This window comes from Nansenia antarctica (genome assembly GCF_963989245.1).
Source record: "Nansenia antarctica genome assembly, chromosome: 1".
NCBI classification, from domain to species: domain Eukaryota; kingdom Metazoa; phylum Chordata; class Actinopteri; order Argentiniformes; family Microstomatidae; genus Nansenia; species Nansenia antarctica.
The window spans coordinates 35470032-35489103 of NC_137674.1; the positions used below are offsets into that span (position 1 = coordinate 35470032).

General features: G+C 48.4%; 1 pseudogene across 1 annotated transcript in view; it reads left to right on the forward strand.

Moving 5' to 3' along the window:
• Positions 1-14532, forward strand: part of LOC308165078 (fibroblast growth factor receptor-like 1) — a 38019-nt pseudogene extending 23487 nt beyond the window's left edge. Inside the window, exons 3-6 of the transcript in view lie at positions 8702-8787; positions 9689-9973; positions 12105-12458; positions 14006-14532. The product of the transcript in view is annotated as a fibroblast growth factor receptor-like 1 (transcript). The remainder of the gene's footprint in view (positions 1-8701; positions 8788-9688; positions 9974-12104; positions 12459-14005) is intronic.
• The last annotated feature ends 4540 nt before the right edge of the window (positions 14533-19072 follow it).

Below are 19072 nucleotides of genomic sequence, written 5' to 3' on the forward strand. Positions count from 1 at the left end.
ACAGGCTAACAGGCTAACAGGCTAACGCTAACCCTACCAAGCTTCATAAGGCTTATGAGACAACAGTCAAACAGCTGTTCAGGTGTGTGTGTGTGTGTGTGTGTGTGTGTGTGAGAGTGTGTGTATGTGTGTGTGTGTGCGCTTGTGCGCGTGTGTGCGTGTGTGTGCAGGTATGTGTGTGTGTGTGTGTGTGTGCAGGTGTGCGTCTGTGTGTGTGTGCGTGCGTGCAGGTGTGCGTGCGTGTGTGTGTATACTGTGTGCGTGTGCGTGCGTGCATGCGTGTGCGTGTGGGTGTGTGCGTGTGTGTGTGTGTGTACAGTGGGTCAGGATGGAGCAGCGTGATGAATGGGAGGAGCGGAGCGTGAAGGCTCTCGTTAGTCTAATTACTCTAAGACGCCTAATTAGGGCCAGAGACTCCCAGGGTGAGGGTGTGGGGGAGGCTGGAGGGAGAGGCCAGGGGCGGAGGCTGGGGGGGAATGCCGGGGGGAGGCTGGAGGGAGGCCAGGGGGTGGGGGCCAGGGGAGGATGGGGGGCCTGGGGATGCTGGGGGAGGCCAGGGGGGGAGGCAGGGGGGAGGCTGAGGGAGGAAGCTATGGGGAGGCTGGGGGGGAGGCCGGTGGGGGAGGCTAGGGGGAATGCCAGGGGCTGAGCCAGGGGAGAGGAGCAGATCCTGGGTCTCGTGACGGCTTCTGACACGGGCCTTGTTGTGGAGGACGACCCTCATCACACAGAGCAGAGGAATGTCAAGAAGTGTCAAAAGTCTGGGGTAGTGGTGGTCTAGTGGATAGTGAGTTGGACTGGTGATCGGAAGGTTGTGACTTCAAATCCCACCTGGGAACACCACCACTAGTGTGCCCTTGAGTAAGATCTGGGAACACCACCACTAGTGTGTCCTTGAGTAAGACCTGGGAACACCACCACTAGTGTGCCCTTGAGTAAGACCTGGGACCACCACCACTAGTGTGCCCTTGAGTAAGACCTGGGAACACCACCACTAGTGTGTCCTTGAGTAAGACCTGGGAACACCACCACTAGTGTTCCCTTGAGTAAGTCACTTAGCCCTCAGTTTCTCCAGGGAAGAATGTCCCTGTAATTTGTAATTGTACATCGCTTTGGCTTAAAAGCGTCTGCTAAATGGCAAATTCTAATTCAAATTAGAAACAATTCCAATTATTTCGTTGTGTTCCAGTAGCCTGTATTCTGTCAGGGTCAGAGGGTTTGACAAGGTAGGGTAGGGTCTCACACAGTCCTGTTGGCCCGTGTTCAGGATGGGAGGTCAAGCAGAGGCTAGTATCTGTATCTGTAGATTTCCTTGAAATGAAAGATTATATACATGTACAGTAGAGACAGCGAGCGGGGGGAATTCAGACAGGTCACATTACAGCCGTGCGATTTGTCATGAAAGTCAGTCATGGCTGCTGTCTCTGACTAGACTATAGTGTACTACACACACACACACACACAGTACACACACACACAGTACACACACACACACACATATATATATATATATATATACACACATACACAAAGTCAGTCATGGCTGCTGTCTCTGTCTCTGACTAGACTATATCGCTCTACAGACCACGTCTTTATACCTCGCTGCTGGGGTGTTAGCTTAGCTTTCATCTAATAAAAACCTGCTGTCTCACTGCTGTTGTTTCAGACATTATCCTGGAGGTGTTTCAGGTTACCATTGTCCACATTAGATTAGATTAGATTCAACTTTATTGTCATCGCAGATGAAATGCAGTTTAGAGTCCAACCAGAGGTGCAAATAGTGATATAAATCGAACAAGAGGTAGTGATAGGTAACTATGTAATACACAGTATGTGCAGAGGTAGTGTTGTAAACATCAGTATAGTTTAGAGGTATATACAGTTATGGGCTATATACAGTTATGATCTATGTACAGGTATGAGCTATATACATTGAGGTAGTTTATGTACAGTCAGGTGACATGTGCAATGGGCAACATACAGTACGTTATATACATAACGTAAACATCAGTAGTGCAAAGGTTATAGAGTGATAATAATAATAATCCACATGATTGACACTGGATCACACACACTTCTCTGTTTCAAAAACAAGCCATGTCACTAACTTTTTTTGTTTTTTTCGGTCACGAGAAGCAATATTTTTTCACGTGTCTTTTATTGAACACAACTCTGTTATTTTCACCCTATTTGGTCTCGGCTGCCGATGGTTTTGGCCCTCGTCTCCTCTTCTCTTCTCCTCCTAACGGAGTGTGTTTTGCTTTTTCCTTTCCCGCTGTTTTGGAGTGAATGCGTGACAACCCAACACTAGTACGTCTCGGGGTTTGTAAGACCACAGAGACCTCCCCCCTGGCGCTCTCCCCCTCTCTCCCCTCTTCTCTCCCCCTCTCCCTCGTCCGTCATGACAGCCAGACGCTGGCAGACATCACCGATTTGTTTGTTTTTATAGGTAATTTGTCCCACCAGTTGCCGTACAGGAGAATAGAGAGCGGGGGCTCATTTTCTAACACTTAACAACACTGAGGTCATTACATTCAGGGGTTCAGAATTGACAGCTAAGAGCCCTGTAGGAACGGTGAACAATTATGGTGATCAGCATTTTCCATTCAACTTGATACAGCTCGTGTGTTAGTCAAACGTTTTAAATGACTGTTAGTTTTAAATGACTGTCGGTCGGTAGTTCAACTCCAGTGTCTTGTGTGTTGGGAGAAGGCTGATAGAGAGAGAGCGAGAGACTTCCAGAGAGTGAGATTATTTATTAGACATTTTGCAAACGGGGGGTGTAATACTGGGTGACTTCCAGAAGCCGCTCTGCAGGACAGAATCCATCATTTGGTTTTATTATTTTTGGTGGAGCTCAGGAAGAACCCAGCGAGAGAGCAGCAGAGAGGAATACGCTGCAGTCGGTTAAAAAGTGCTGCTCAGGAGAGAACAGTGGCGACAATATCCTGGCTGCCTGTCAAACTCAAGGCCTACAGTACACACACACACACACACACACACACACACAGACACACACACAGACACACGCACACAGACACACACACACCACACACATACAGACGCACACACACACGCACGCGTACAGACACACGCACACAGACACACACACACACACGGACACGCACAGACACACACCACAGACACACACCAGCACCACACACACACACACACACAACACACTATTTTAAACATTACAGTGGATCTCTGAGGACAGCAGGAAGGAACAGGCGTCACAGGCGGGAGATGAGGGGATGTCGAAAAGACAAATGAAGGACAGGAAAAAGAGAGAGAGAGAAGGGGGCCGGGGGGGGTGTAGGGGGGGGGGGGGGGGGGGGCCTTGTGATGTAAGGGGAGGGTTCTACAGCGGCAGCTCTCCCTATCTCCCCGTGCCAGCGGACGGCCTGTCCTCCCCACAGCTATCCCAGGAATCCTGTCGGCCGGCGCTACACGGCGCCCCTGCGATCCCCCCAGCTGGCTGTTTGGGCCGTGTTTGGGGTGGTCTCCTGACAACTGCCCCCCCCCCATCCATCCCTTCCCTTCCATACAAGCTCCAGTCCCCCGACCCCCCCAGCCCTTCCATACACGCTCCATCCCCCCCCTGACTCCCCCAGCCCTTCCATACAAGCTCCAGCCCCCCACCCCCCCTGACCCCCCATCCATCCCTTCCCTTCCATACACACTCCACCCCCCCAGGCTTTCCATACAAGCTCCAGCCCCCCCCCGACCCCCCCAGCCCTTCCATACACGCTCCATCCCCCCCCTGACTCCCCCAGCCCTTCCATACAAGCTCCAGCCCCCCACCCCCCCTGACCCCCCATCCATCCCTTCCCTTCCATACACGCTCCACCCCCCCAGGCTTTCCATACAAGCTCCAACCCCCCCCTGACCCCCCCATCCCTTCCATACAAGTTCCAGCCCCGTCCCTGTCCCTGTCCCCCCCACCCCATCCCTTCCATACAAGTTCCAGCCCCGTCCCTGTCCCTGTCCCCCCCACCCCATCCCTTCCATACAAGCTCCAGGTGGTAAAGTAGATACACCGAAGTCGATGTTGTGACACAATGCATAAACGATGCAGAAAACAGCACAGATCGTTTAACATCTGACTCACAGAGATAGAGATCAAGGAGATCTCTTGATTTCTACATGGAAACGTACTAAAAAATAACTCTCTTTATATAGGTACAGTAATGAGTAACAGTGAGTAACAGTGAGTAATAGTTGTAGTAGAGAGCATCATGACCTACAGTATGAGTGGTAACATGTGGAAGCTGTTGGGAGATGTCCAGAGTGTGTTGGAAGGCCACTGCAACTGTTACTCTGTCTGGACCATCACACCAGACTGTCCCCAAACACATCTGGAGCTGGTTGGGACACACAGAGCCCCATGGGGCCTGGCCTGTGATCCAGCACAGAGAGAGAGCACCAGGCCAAGACAGAGGAGAAGAAGAAGTAGTGGCCTGTTTCCTGTGGCTGGATTTATGAATGAAAAGAGAGAGAGAGAGAGAGAGAGAGAGAGAGAGAGAGACAGAGAAGGGGAGAGGGAGTGAGGGAGGGAGGGAGAGGGAGTGAGGGAGGGAGGGAGAGGGAGTGAGGGAGGGAGGGAGAGAATGAGAGAGAGAGAGAGAGAGACACAGAGAGAGAGAATGAGAATGAGAGAGACAGACAGACAGACAGACAGACAGACAGACAGAATGAGAATGAGAGAGAGAGAGAGAGAGAGAGAGAGAGAGACCAAACAGTCCCTGTACTGTAGAAAGACACTTTCAACAGATTATCTTAACTCTGGTCTCTCTGTAGTTTGGTCTCTGTAGTTTTGGTCTCTGTAGTTTGGTCTCTCTGTAGTTTGGTCTCTCTTTAGTTAGTGACGTACTTGCCATTCCACCCAGCGTGTGTACATGGTTTGTTTTAATCACTGAAATCATTAATGACCAATGAACACACATAATGACTGTTGGCATAATAATGATGGGTGGAATTACAATGATGTGGTGGAAGGAATTACAATTGTACATTGATTTCTGAATGTTATATTTCAATTTGTGGAGGCTTGTAGGAGTACAAACCACATTGTTGTTTTATCCCTCGACGTTTGTGTGTCCTTCAGTAGCCAAGTTGATTGCTACTCTTTACTTACTTTGATGAGGGGAGGATGGGAGGGGGGGGGATGGGGAGGCGGGGGGCCCTCTCTCAAGGACAGAGGAGGGGACAGGGAAAGCACTGACACAGAGAGGCCTCCCCGTTCCTCTCCGTTTACTGATAATTGTATTTTTCAGTTTTTCCAACAATAACAATTATATGGCAGCCCAGGATGTCCTGCCTCCCTCTAGTCTGCAGATCCTGTCAGCCAACATTTGTGTAAAAAGACAATAGTAGCCTGGGATATGGTAGTAGAGGACCCCAGACTTTATAAAAGGATGCCATTGTTCACCACCAAGGACCTCAAAAAATAAGAGAGGAAATAGAATTCAGGAACCAAAAAAAAAAAAAAAAAAAGTTTGACAAGAAAAAGTTCCCGGTCGATGGTGTGTGTGGGACCGGCCGTGTTCTGTTTGGGTTGGGAGGTTCAGGAACCCGGTGGAATGCAAGAGAGAGAGAGAGAGAGAGAGAGAGAGAGAGAGAGAGAGAGAGAGAGAGAGAGAGAGAGAGAGAGAGAGAGAGAGAGAGAGAGAAGAGAGAGAGAGAGAGAGAGAGAGAGAGAGAGAGAGAGAGAGAGAGAGAGAGAGAGAGAGAGAGAGAGAGAGAGAGAGAGAGAGAGAGAGAGAGAGAGAGAGAGAGAGAGAGAGAGAGAGAGAGAGAGAGAGACCCGAGCTGAGCTGCAAGAAGAGAAATACTTCTTCCAATTTCGAAGGCTGTTTTTTAAAGGAATGGGTTATTATAGTTGGCCAGTTAAAGGCCCTTCAAATAACCATGACATCATAGGCTGGGCCGGGCGCTGCAAGGGACACACAATGGAGGGTTTGTGCCCTGAGAGCCCTGGAGAGCTTTGTGGGGTTCGGGGGGGGGGGGGGGGGGGGGCGGCTGGAGTAGAGGGGGGCGGGGGGGTTAGAAGCCACATCTGGTCTCTCTACCTCTACCTGCACCCCTTGAACCTGTAGCGGGAATCGAGTGTGCCAAACTGCGTTTCGGGGGAATTTAAACTGGAGACTTACACTTACACACTGCTATCAGGTTCAATACTGGTAAAGCTTACATGACTTTGCCCCCCCATGTGCGATACATACAGTGTGTGTCATATTCATGAAATGTTTATTATTAAAACTGTAACAACGAGAAATTGTAAATGCTGTTAACAATTTACCACACTAATGAAATGTGTTGTAACTGGCATGTCCCAGCACGTTCGATCCATCTCACAAACTTATTATAGCCGGTATGTTTTGTTAAGATTTGCGAAGCGTTTTTACTACTACGGCCGACGTGAAGTGATCCAGTGAAGCGGTATCGTGTGAAGCCTCTCTAACACCCAGCTCTGCTGTGGCTGAGCTTCCTGTAATCAGCCATTTAAACGTCCGGCATGGCGAGGAATGGCAGTTAATTGTAACAATGAACTTGATATGCTTCATAAATTCATCAGTGCCCCTAGCTCGGGATAACGTAATATGCATTACAAACGCGTCTCTTAGGTTTCACCCATTATATTTCCCCCCTAAGCCCCCTGTCTTAGCCCCCCGTCTTAGCCCCCTGCCTTAGCCCCCCTGCCTTAGCCCCCTGCCTTAGCCCCCTGCCTTAGCCCCTTGTCTTAGCCCCCTGCCTTAGCCCCCTGCCTTAGCCCCCTGCCTTAGCCCCTTGTCTTAGCCCCCTGTCTTAGCCCCCTGTCTTAGCCCCCTGTCTTAGCCCCCTGTCTTAGCCCCTTGTCTTAGCCCCCCTGCCTTAGCCCCCTGTCTTAGCCCCCTGTCTTAGCCCCTTGTCTTAGCCCCCTGCCTTAGCCCCCTGTCTTAGCCCCCTGCCTTAGCCCCCTGCCTTTAGCCCCCTGTCTTAGCCCCCTGTCTTAGCCCCCTGTCTTAGCCCCCTGTCTTAGCCCCTGCCTTAGCCCCCTGTCTTAGCCCCATGTCTTAGCCCCTTGGTCTTAGCCCCCTGCCTTAGCCCCCCTGCCTTAGCCCCCTGTATTAGCCCCCTGTCTTAGCCCCTTGTCCTTAGCCCCCTGTCTTAGCCCCCTGCCTTAGCCCCCTGTCTTAGCCCCTGTCTTAGCCCCCTGTCTTAGCCCCCTGTCTTAGCCCCCTGTCTTAGCCCCTGTCTTAGCCCCTTGTCTTAGCCCCCTGCCCTTAGCCCCCTGTCTTAGCCCCTTGTCTTAGCCCCCTGCCCTTAGCCCCCTGTCTTAGCCCCCCTGCCTTAGCCCCTGCTTAGCCCCCTGTCTTAGCCCCCTGTCTTAGCCCCCCCTGTCTTAGCCCCCTGTTTAGCCCCCCCTGTCTTAGCCCCGCTGTCTTAGCCCCTGTCTTAGCTAACAGCATGATGTCAGTCAGTCAGGCTGTGACATCAAGTCCACAGCTGTCCTCCTTGAGCTCTGCTTATTTAAACTGATCATATTACTGTGAAATGTTACGGCCTGTGACCTCGGCTTGCCCCCCCCCCCCCCGCCCCCCCCACACACAAGTGGATCCCATCTATAAATGCTACATTTACCCAGACGGAGCCAGGGTTAGGGTGTTTCTCTGGATGGGTCAGGTGTACCGCGCCGCTGTGCTAACAACATTGTTAGAAGAGTGTGAAGATATTATTATCAGATATATATATAATTATATAATTATTATTGTTATCAGTGTATATATATATATATACACTGTATATATATATATTATTATTATTATATGTATATGATTATTATCAGTATATCATTTGTTTTATTAACAGTGTGTGTGTATAATTATCAGTGTTGCTAAACACACTTCTAACTCCTATGGTTGCGTGTCGTTAAGGTGCTTGAAATTAACACAACTAGTGGTTATTATAACATGCTACAGCTACCGTGTACTATGATATTCCTGCTTGGAAATCACCTTGGAAACGACCTCTGACATCTACCCTTCCTGACATCACAGCTGTACCAGCTGTAACTCCATTTGACTTTACCCCCAAATGACCCCGCAGAAGTCTTCAACACAAGGTTGACTGCCCTGATAGGGATTACCTCATAATCTCTGTCATCACCCTCCGTTGGAACTTCTAAGGCATTCGCTGCGTGCCGATTGGGCCACGGCATCAATCGATTGGGCCACGGCATCAATCCCCATCACTTTCACACCATTCTAGAGTTTTCAGTGCTGAGCATTCCGCATTGTTTTTCCTCCCCCAGTAGTAAAACAACCCTGTCCATGTTGTCACTAACCCGGCTCCACAGTAATCTGTTCCTCTCTCTCTCCTCCTCTCCTCCCCTCTCTCTCTCCCCTCTCTCTCTCTCTCCTCTCTCTCTCCTCTCTCCTCTCTTCTCTTCTTTCCTCTCTCTCTCCTCTCTCTCTCCTCTCTTCTCTCCTCTCTCTCTCCCTCTCCTCTCTCTCCTCTCTCTCTCCCTCTCCTCTCTCTCTCTCTCTCCCTCTCTCTCCTCTCTCCTCTCTTTCTCTCCCTCTCCTCTCTCTCTACCTCTCTCCTCTCTCTCTCTCCCTCTCCTCTCTCCCTCTCCTCTCTCCCTCTCCTCTCTCTCTCCTCTCTCTCTCTCCTCTCTCTCTCCTCTCCTCTCTCTTTCCTCTCTCTCTCTCCTCGGCAGACGACTCTGGTTCTGATAAGCCGGCGCCAGGCGTGTCGGACGGGCAGAGGCAGAGTTGGGGCCTGACGGCCTCTCAGAGAAGCTGGGTAAGACGGCCATCAAGAAGCCTGCGCACAGTGGCAGCAGCTGGTGAAACCAAGTCGCCAACCAATCAAAACGTTCAGACTTTTATTCGGACAAAATGTACATACATTTGAACGATGTTGAAAGTCAATGAGACACTCGCTAGTCAAGCCAAATATATTCATAGGATTCAGTGAATAGTCCCCCACTACTCTACACTAACTTGCATTACAATGTTTTGGCTTGACTAGCGAGTTGAGTGTCAAATCTTTTTTTTTCTTTACTTTTTTCATAATAAAAGTATGAACGGTCCGTCGATTGGCGACTTGTTTCCCGGTTTCACCAGCTGCTGTCACAAACCTACCATGATTTATGCATCTATCCATCTCATAACAAGTCAGTCAACTGTGTGTGTCCGTGTGTGTGTGTCTGTGTCTGTATGTGTGTGTGTCTGTGTGTGTCTGTGTGTGTCTGTGTGTGTCTGTGTGTGTGTGTGTGTGTGTGTGTGTGTCTGTGTGTGTGTGTGTCTGTGTGTCTGTCTGTGTCTGTGTGTGTCTGTTTGTGCCTGTGTCTGTGTGTGTCTGCTTGTCTGTGTGTGTGTGTGTGTGTGTGTGTGTCTGTCAGTGTCTGTCTGTCTGTGTCTGTCTGTCTGTGTCTGTGTGTGTCTGCTTGTCTGTGTGTGTGTGTGTGTCTATCTGTGTCTGTTTGTCTGTGTCTGTGTGTGTCTGCTTGTCTGTGTGTGTGTGTGTGTGTGTGTGTCTGTCTGTCTGTGTGTCTGTGTCTGTCTGCTTGTCTGTGTGTGTGCGTGTCTGTCTGTGTCTGTTTGTCTGTGTGTGTCTGTCTGTGTCTGTTGGTCTGTGTCTGTGTGTGTCTGCTTGTCTGTGTGTGTGTGTGTACATGACTAACCCCCCCCCCCCCCCTCAGTGCGCCCCAGGTTCACCCAGCCCGCTAAGATGAGGAAGCGTGTGATCGCGCGGCCGGTGGGCAGCTCTGTGAGGCTGAAGTGCACGGCGGGGGGGCACCCCCGGCCCGACATCGTGTGGCTGAAGGACGACCGGCCGCTGACGGAGAGGGAGGTGGGGGAGGGGCGGCAGAAGAAGTGGACCCTCAGCCTGCGCGGCCTCACCCCCCAGCATAGCGGGCGCTACACCTGCCGGGTCTCCAACCGCGCCGGGGAGATCAACGCCACCTACAAGGTGGAGGTCATACGTAAGTGTGTGTGTGTGTGTCTCCTCAGCTGGCCTTAACACTAGAACACCACAACACCAACTGTCAAATCTTATTTCAAATGTGAAAGTGACAGTTAAATCTAAGTAACAGTTAACACTAGAATAGCCGTGTCTTTTTTTACCTACTCTAAGAGCCGCCTCGGTGGTCAAATGACCGTAGTCTTTAGAATAGAAAACTGCTGCCTGCCTCCTACACAGAAAAACTGCAAAATAGCTTTATACTACGGTAGCTTATACTGATGTGATTTTGAAAATGTTACAGACTATAGCACCTTAACACTAGAACAGCCATGGGTGGGGTCATTTGACCCTGTGAGTAAAAATATGTAAGTATGTATATCTTTGCACTCGATCAAATTTCAGGACCCTCCTTTCATGACTTTTCATAGATATGTGCGTTCTACCACACATAACATTTTCAAAATCAGGATAAGCTAGTATAAAGCTATTTTGCAGTTTTTCTTTGTAAGAGGCAGGCTAATTTACAAGACGCGCCAACTAGCGGTCGTTGTGTGTACATGTAAGTAGCAGCTTCCCATTGTAAAGACTATGGTTGTTTAACATCCTAAACAAATTCCAATATGTCCAGAACTCTGCTGCCCGTCTGCTCACCTCCACTCGCCGCCGTGACCACATCACCCCTGTCCTCCAAAACCTACACTGGCTCCCGGTCAAATTCAGGATCCAATTCAAAATCCTACTCACCACTTACAAAGTCATCAACAATCTGGCCCCCTCCTACCTTGCCGACCTCGTCCCCCTCCCGTTGCCTCAGGTCTGCCGACCAAACCACCCTCAAGACCAACAGGACCAAGCTCCGGACCTGGGGTGATAGGGCCTTTTCAGCCGCAGCCCCGTCACTCTGGAACGCCCTCCCCAACCACATCAGACAGGCCAACACCCTCCCAACATTTAAACAGGCCCTCAAAACCCACCTCTTCAAACTTGCCTTCACCAGTTAACCCTCTCCCCCTCCCCTTCCCATGTGTCCCCAGCACTACCTTAATTAGGCCCCTATACTTTTTTTAATTTATTTTTTGTTTCTTTTTATTATTACTACTCTATCTTTTCAAAAGCGCTTTTGTAAAGCGTCTTTGAGTGTCTAGAAAAGCGCTATATAATATATATTATTATTATTATTAGAAGCTGGACGTTCTAAAACGGTCTCGTCTCGTCGTGGGTCTGTGGTCTGAACTGGCCTTTTACAGAGAGGTCCGTGCGTTTAATGCGATTAGCGTAGCATAGTATTCTATGGGGTTTTGGGAGGCTATCGGTGAGGGAAGTCAATGTGGTCAACACATTGGAATACAACGTTAACGTGTTCGCTGGGTTGAGGATTTGTCCGAGGAAGAACCGTGACCAACCTCCCTCTCTGATCCACCTTTCCAGACTTTTCCACGTTTGAAGTCTTACTCATATCCCGCGTCCATAGATTAATGTGCTTGTGTAATCATGTATATGAGAAGCATATTGAGAAGGCAGGCCTGGGAGTGAAAGAGGGGGGGGGGGCTACCCTACCCTACCCTGCCTTCCACCCAATCTGGAGCTGATTACAGTCCAGCTGTCTCTTGCCCCCCCTCCCCTCCCCCCCGAGACATATGTGCTGTACTACCAGGAGCGAATAGAGAGAGGAGAGGAAACTAATCACACATACTTCTTGTGTTACATGTGGTATTTCTCTCTCTCTCTCTCTGTCAATTACAAGTTGTAGCCCTGCGGCCGATGACTGTGTGGACTGTATCTATCTAGCTCGTCCAACAATCAACAGGGTCTGTCGTGTCAAACTGTGCGGGGGGGGGGCTGTGGCTCAGGAGGTAGAGCCGGCGTCTAACGATCGCAAGGTCGGCAGATCTAGCGGTTCGAACCCCGGCTGGCCACATGTCGAGGTGTCCTTGGGGCAAGACACTGAACCACCAAATTGGTCCCAATGAGCCGGCGGCGCCATTGGTGTGTGAATGTGTGTGTGAATGGGTGAATGAGAGGCCGTTGTAAAGCTCTTTGGAATAAGGCGCTATATAAGTGTAGTACATTTACCGTTTGGTGGGAGTGTTTGTAACAGATTCGCCATCTCCTCTCCCCCCCCCCCCCCCCCCCCCCCTCTCCCTCCCCAGAGAGGACCAACTCCAAGCCGGTCCTGACGGGGACCCACCCGGTCAACACCACGGTTGACTACGGCGGCACCACCTCGTTCCAGTGCAAGGTGCGCAGCGACGTCAAACCGGTCATCCAGTGGCTGAAGCGGGTGGAGGCTAACGAGGAGGGCCGCTACAACTCCACCATCGAGGTGGGGGACCACCGCTTCGTGGTGCTTCCCACGGGGGATGTGTGGTCGCGGCCCGATGGCTCCTACCTCAACAAGCTGCTCATCACCCGCGCCAAGCGGGAGGACGCGGGCATGTACATCTGCCTGGGCGCGAACACCATGGGATACAGCTTCAGGAGCGCCTTCCTGACCGTGCTGCCAGGTGGGTCCAGACCCCTACTGTACCCCTATATACCTACTGTACCCCTATATCTCTACTGTACCCCTATATATCCGTATATACCTACTGTACCCCTATGTAACACCATGGGATACAGCTTCAGGAGCGCATTCCTCACCGTGTTGCCAGGTGGGTACCCCTACTGTACCCCTATATACCTCTGTACATCTATATACCTACTGTATATACCTCTATACCTCTATAGTAGATTAGATTCACTTTACCTACTATATACCTCTGAACCCCTATATACCTACTGTACCCCTATACACCTACTACACCTCTATACCTGCACTGTTAAATGTGCCATGGGGCACATCTCATAAACCTCAAACTTGGCCTCCCAAAAATCTATTTTGAAAAGAAAACAGTCCCCATCATGTTGCCCCGCCCCCACCCCCTAAACCCCTTACATGCCCCTCTCTAAAGTCTACCCCCAAAAACCTGAAACAAGCCCCCCCCCCACACAGAAATGTAAACCTACTGTACAAATGTAAACCTACAGGCGGACCTTCCAGTAATCAGTTATGTTAATGTTATTTTCACTCGGGTAACTCCAGACTGCCTGAACGATGACTAATGACCATGATGACATTTTCTCTTTTCTTTGTTATTGTAGCATTGAACTGAAGTCGTTATTTCATAGCTTTCCAGCAACGACTCAGCATTTATAATGGACACTTCCTTTGATGACTGTTATTATTTCGAATGTCTGGGCATTTTTTTAATTTTTTTACATAGAAGGTAAAATATGAACACACGCAGAAAGCTTTTGCCAGGTTACAATCTTGGCTCTAAGAAAACATCGGAAAACACGTCAGTCAGTTGTGCAAATAATAACAGAAGATTAAGACCAGATGGACTCGTTCATGTTGATTGACCCTTCATCTCTTTGTGGTAGTGGTGGTCTAGTAGGGGATAGTGAGTTGGACTGGTGATCGGAAGGTCGTGAGTTCAAATCCCGCCTGAAACACCACCACTAGTGTTCCCTTGAGTAAGGCATTTAGCCCTCAGTTACTCCAGGAGGGGAATGGAATCCCTGTAATCCGTTAATTGTAAATCGCTTTGGATTAAAAGCGTCTGTTCGTGGCCTGGGGTGGTGGTCCAGTGTCTAGCACTGCGGTCTACAGCGCACACATTATACCCATGTTGGCATGGGTTCGAATCCGGCTTGTGCCCTACTGACATGCCCTCTCTTTCCCTTCTTCTCCTTACTTTCCTGTCTGTCTCCCCTGTATCTGTCCAATAAACTGAAAAATATGAGTGGGACTGGCCCACTCAGAAAAAAATATTTTAACCCCCCCCCCCCCAAAAAAAAATAACTGTCTTAACATTAGAAAGCTGTGCATTTTTTACCTACTAAAAGAGCCGCCTCTTTACAATGCTCAAGCTGCTATTTTACACACAACGTCCTGAAATTTGATCGAGTGCAAAGATATAACATTTTTCTTTACTCACACATGGCTGTTCTAGTGTTAAATGGCAAATTCTAATTCTTTGTGGTCTCCTCTCTCCTCTCCCTCCTCCAGACACCAAGCCACCCATCACGCCCATGTTCGCCCCGGCCCCCAGCACCCTCCCCTGGCCCGTGATCATCGGCATCCCCGCGGGCATGGTGTTCATCCTGGGCACGGTGCTCCTCTGGTTCTGCCAGAGCAAGAAGCACTGCTCCCCCCCGCCCGGCGCCCCGGTGGTGGTGGGGGGGGCCCAGGTGCTGCAGGCCTCCTCCCACCACCGGGGGCTGCCCTACCGGGGGGCCGCGGGGGGGGACTCCCGGGGCTGCGTGGGGGCCCCCCCCTCCTCCACCTCCACCTCCTCCAGCCCAGAGAAGGACTGCCTGAGCTCCATAAACTATGAGGAGTACTTGGCCCAGCAACAGCTCCTCCTCAACCAGGGAGGGGGAGGCAGTGGGGGAGGCAGTGGGGGGGGCGGGGGCTCCTCCGCCGCCCTCCCCCCGAAGATCTACCCTAAGATCTACACGGACATCCACACGCACACCCACTCCCACGTGGACGGGAAGGTGCACCAACATCAGCACATTCACTTCCAGTGTTAGCGATGTTGCTAACTGGTGCCCCCCCCCCCCCCTCCCTGTATGTTACAGTAGCTGTGTGGACTGAACCTCAGAGAGAACACAGCTCCTCGTTAACGAACATCTGGCATCGCTCTCGGGACCGTCTGCACCCCCCCTGTGCTGAACCTTGATCTAGCTGAACGTTGTTGCTATGACGATGATCGTACAGCCTGTACTGTACACCAGTTCAGCCGCAGAAGCAACAACAGGAGTTTGTGATGATATTCCGTCAATAGAAAAAACGTGTCTTCCGATGAAAATATGAACTTTTTTTTTTACCTGGTTCGTTTATCCGTCTTGTTCGGTGCTATTTCACGTTGTTTCACACCACTAGAATCTATCAAAACCTTGATGTGCACTTACATACTCACACAGAACCGCCCAGAGAACCTGCAGTGTTGTGAGTTCAGAGATCCTGCAGTGTTGTGAGTTCAGAGACCCTGCAGTGTGTGTTCTGGTTCAACGGTGGCAGCTATTCAGACAGACAGGTCCATCAGTGACGTTCTGTTTACCCGTCTCCACTAATCTAAACTCCTCAAAAAAAAGTTCTGAACCACTTTTTTTGGGCCGCTACCCACACGTTTAGCTGTGTTGCTCATTCCACTAATGCATGATCCTTAGTTGTACCTCGTTGTAAAGGTGACTGATCAGGCTGTCCAACGATATAAAATACAATACCAATTGGTATTATTAAAGGGGAGGAATAATCGACCGAAATAACATTTCCAAACTTTTTTTAGGAGTTTATAAGGGTCAGGGGTCAGGATCATGGTTAGCTTGGCCCTTTATCTCTCCTCCAGGGGAGTGTTTCATCAACGTCACTTAAAGGAAAGTCCAGGCTTATTTTTTATAAGTTCCCACGAGACATATCAATAAATAAATAAAAAAGTCAGGATTTTCCTTAAGAGACGTTGATGAAACACCCCCCAGCTCTGCTTGGTCATGATGATGATGATGATGATGATGAGGATTGTGATGAAGGCGGTATTGAACATAGAACACAAGGGCTGGTTTTACGGTCAAACTCAGGTAGTCCCATTGTTTCTTTTGTTTTCTTGATTTCTTTTTTTTTTATGTTTCATTATTGTTTTGAATGCACATCTGTCGAACCACACCAGTGACCACTATACTCCATCACAACTGTTCCCTCAACGATCCAGTTTTCCTTCCTGTTACAGTAACACAATCATCCACCACAGAAAGACTTTAAATGTCTATAAAAGGCTTAACACTAGAACAGCCGTACCTTTTTATCTACTAAAAGAGCCGCCTTGGGGCCCCTCTTCACAATGCTCAAGCTGCTATTTACACACAACGATCACTAGTTGGGCGCTTGTAAGTTAGCCTGCTTCCTACACAGAAAAACGGCAAAATAGCTTTATATTACCTTATCCTAATGTGATTTTGAAAATGTAAAGGATACTGGGTGGTAGAACGCACATATCTAGGAAAAGTCATGAAAGGAGGGTCCTGAAATTTGATCGAGTGCAATGATATAACATTTTCCTTTGCTCATGGCTGTTCTAGTGTTAATGACGGTAGATGGTGTTAACATCAGAGGTACATAAGTCTTGCCCGTATTTAAGACTGCACAGAAGAAGAATTATGTTTCAATGTTTGACTGTACTGTATGTTTGGACTTTGCTACTTAACGCTGCCACAGTCCAAACCCTTGTTAGGTCACCACCACTCACCTCTGTGTGTTCGTTTGTCGAGTAGTAGAATCCTCGCAAGAGTTTAAAGGTCAAAGTACCCCCCCCCCTCCAGTGATGCTGCAATAAACACAAAGCTACGTCGATGAGTACTTGGACTGCAATCTAATCCAACATCCGCAATTTATATAGATGTAGTCATTTTATTTACATTTTTTAAATGAGTCATATTTAATTTATTTTGTTATGGAAATGTATCGTAACGTTTTTTTTCTTTCTCAAAGTCAGACATTTTTACATGTATTTTGATTTAAAATATGTAAGATTAATAAGGCTTACTGTAGTTGCAATGTTAAGTATAAAACGTATTAAGTACATTGTCAACCAGTTTAATCATAATTTACTTCATGCAGATATGTACTTATGTAATTGGCTATATTTGACAATCTCATACCATTGTATCCTCTTAAAAAAAGTTAATTAAACCATCGAAAGTTTTGATGATTTGGCGACATTAAAGGACTTGAAAATGGACTATTGTTTTTAATCTTTGGCTCGTGGCTTCAATTAAACTGTTTTCTACATTACTGTAAACAACCTACAACAGCTTACAATTACTGTCAAACTGTAATGATTAGGTCTCCCAGTCGTAGAATATTATGTGTTTATGTTTCTATAAAAAAAAACTTCAAGAAGCTTCCAGAGGGGTATTCCATCAACGTTGCTATAGGAAAATCTAGCTTTATTTTGATAAATCTCACGAGACTTGGATCAAAAATAAACCTGTATTTTCCTTTAGTGACTATGATCAGGGATGCAAACTGGTGATGGCACAAAAAGGTGACAACATTTTTTTTTGCCTGAAAACAAAGAACATTTATGAAAATTGTTGACCTATTTTGAGGTAAAAAAACGGCTAAAACGGCTAAAAGGTGACAAGTTTGCACACCTGATGATGGAATACCCCCCCAGGCCTCCCCCACCTGACCAAGGTCCGTTGGGAGCGAGTGGATGGGTTGTGTGACAGTTACCTGTCCTGATAGATAAGCAGTATTGGGAGGCCCTTCTAAGGGAGGGGGGGTGAGTGCCTGGGGGGGGGTCAGTTTCCTCTCCTGACATGGCGAGAGGAGGCCTTGTCTACCCAGGGTGAGACGGAGGGCAGCCAGCTACGAGCCAGCGCCGGTGGAATGAATGCCTGAATAGATACAGCCACAGACAGAGCGCTCTCACAGCCCCTCTAGATGAGAGTGATGGCCCCTGCAAAACTACACCAGACGACTAGCATCTTTCCCATTTAAGAAAGTGAATCTACCCCTTTTTACCCTGCCCCCCCCACACTACCACCTCATTCAACTGCAATCTAGGTAGGATTTCCTTTCACCATTTAGGAAGTGCATTGTCCTGCTGTGGGAGTGATGTGACAGGAGCCTGTGATTTCTCAGGAAAAGAAGGGGAGCATTGTGTCGGAGTAGCGCTCTTGTTTTGTTGTAAGCATCGAATGAGGGGATGAGCTTCGGCTCCAGAGAGACAGGGAGGGAGGGAGAGCCGTGGCTGGCTGAAACGGTTTAATTAACAGCACACAGCTCACCGCTCGCTTTTACTTTCTCTAGATGTAGACACCGTAGGCTTCTGTAGGTCTGTACACTGGTATGTATGCTCATAATTTCTGAAATACATACCAGTCAACAAACTACAAAAAGGGACTTGACAAGGATTTGCAACAATGCAATAGTTGTGAACACTGCCTCCCTGTGGATTCAAGATGAACTACAATAAATAACATTTGAGAGCGCTGACCGGCAGGTAGTTACGCCGGTTGCGTAGTAATGTTCAAATAACCTCAGAAAGAAGGAAATAAGTTTATTCAAAGCATAGGATAGCATAGTAGTACTGTAGCAAATGTCATCAACTGATTAGTCTTGCAGGCTTGTCCATGGAGCAACAAGGTTTGTTTCTTTTTGTTCCTTCTATCACGGAGACTGCCCCTGGCCTGAGCTAGATTACTCTTCCTGCTACGACTGGTGGATTGATGATTTACTTGCTTAGTCAAATGAATTAATTGTAAATCGCTTTGGAATAAGGCGTCTGCTAAATGCCAAAAATACAGGCTGATTTGTGGATGACAGTCGCGCATTATTGACATATTTCCATGTCTGATTGCATATGACACCTACTAATGTCATTTCAATGCATTATAGACCTTTAATTGCGTGAAAGGGAGCAACACGGGTATCTACGGCATTTGGCTCATGTCGGCAAAAATTCCAAGCTCAGCCTTCCCATAGAAGGCATGGCACGGAGCGCGATTCACATTTCTGAGATCCTACAATCCTGTTTATTTAGAAATAAATTATTACCTGTGGCGTTTGACAACGGATGATGGTAGACATATTTAATGTTAAGTTATCTATCTAACATTAGGCATGATAATTGAGCGTTTTGACCTAGTTCCATGTAACATTTCCCCCCCTTGATGGTATATGACGATATAGCTGTATAGCGGCACTTATTAAACCAAAACAACCATCTAACCCAAGCAGTTGTTGTTATGTAATATTATTGATGGATGTGCCATTTTTGATGGAGAGCAGTAGGAGCATGTAGTTGACTAATGCAGTGGACAGCAGCTGTTTCTCCAGCGTTCCTGTCACATCGGATTTCGGAACACCATAAAAATAAATCTGCGCTCCCTGTAAGTCATGCATTTTTCCATGTCTTATTTCCCACCTTTGATGGCATAAGATGTCGGAAATGTAACTAGTTCAGCCGCGAAGTTGTTGCACTGTTGTCCTATATCAGTGTAGACTGACAGGGTATGAGCACAGGTTGCATACAGGTTAGAGCACTGTTATTCTGTCATGGTCTGATAA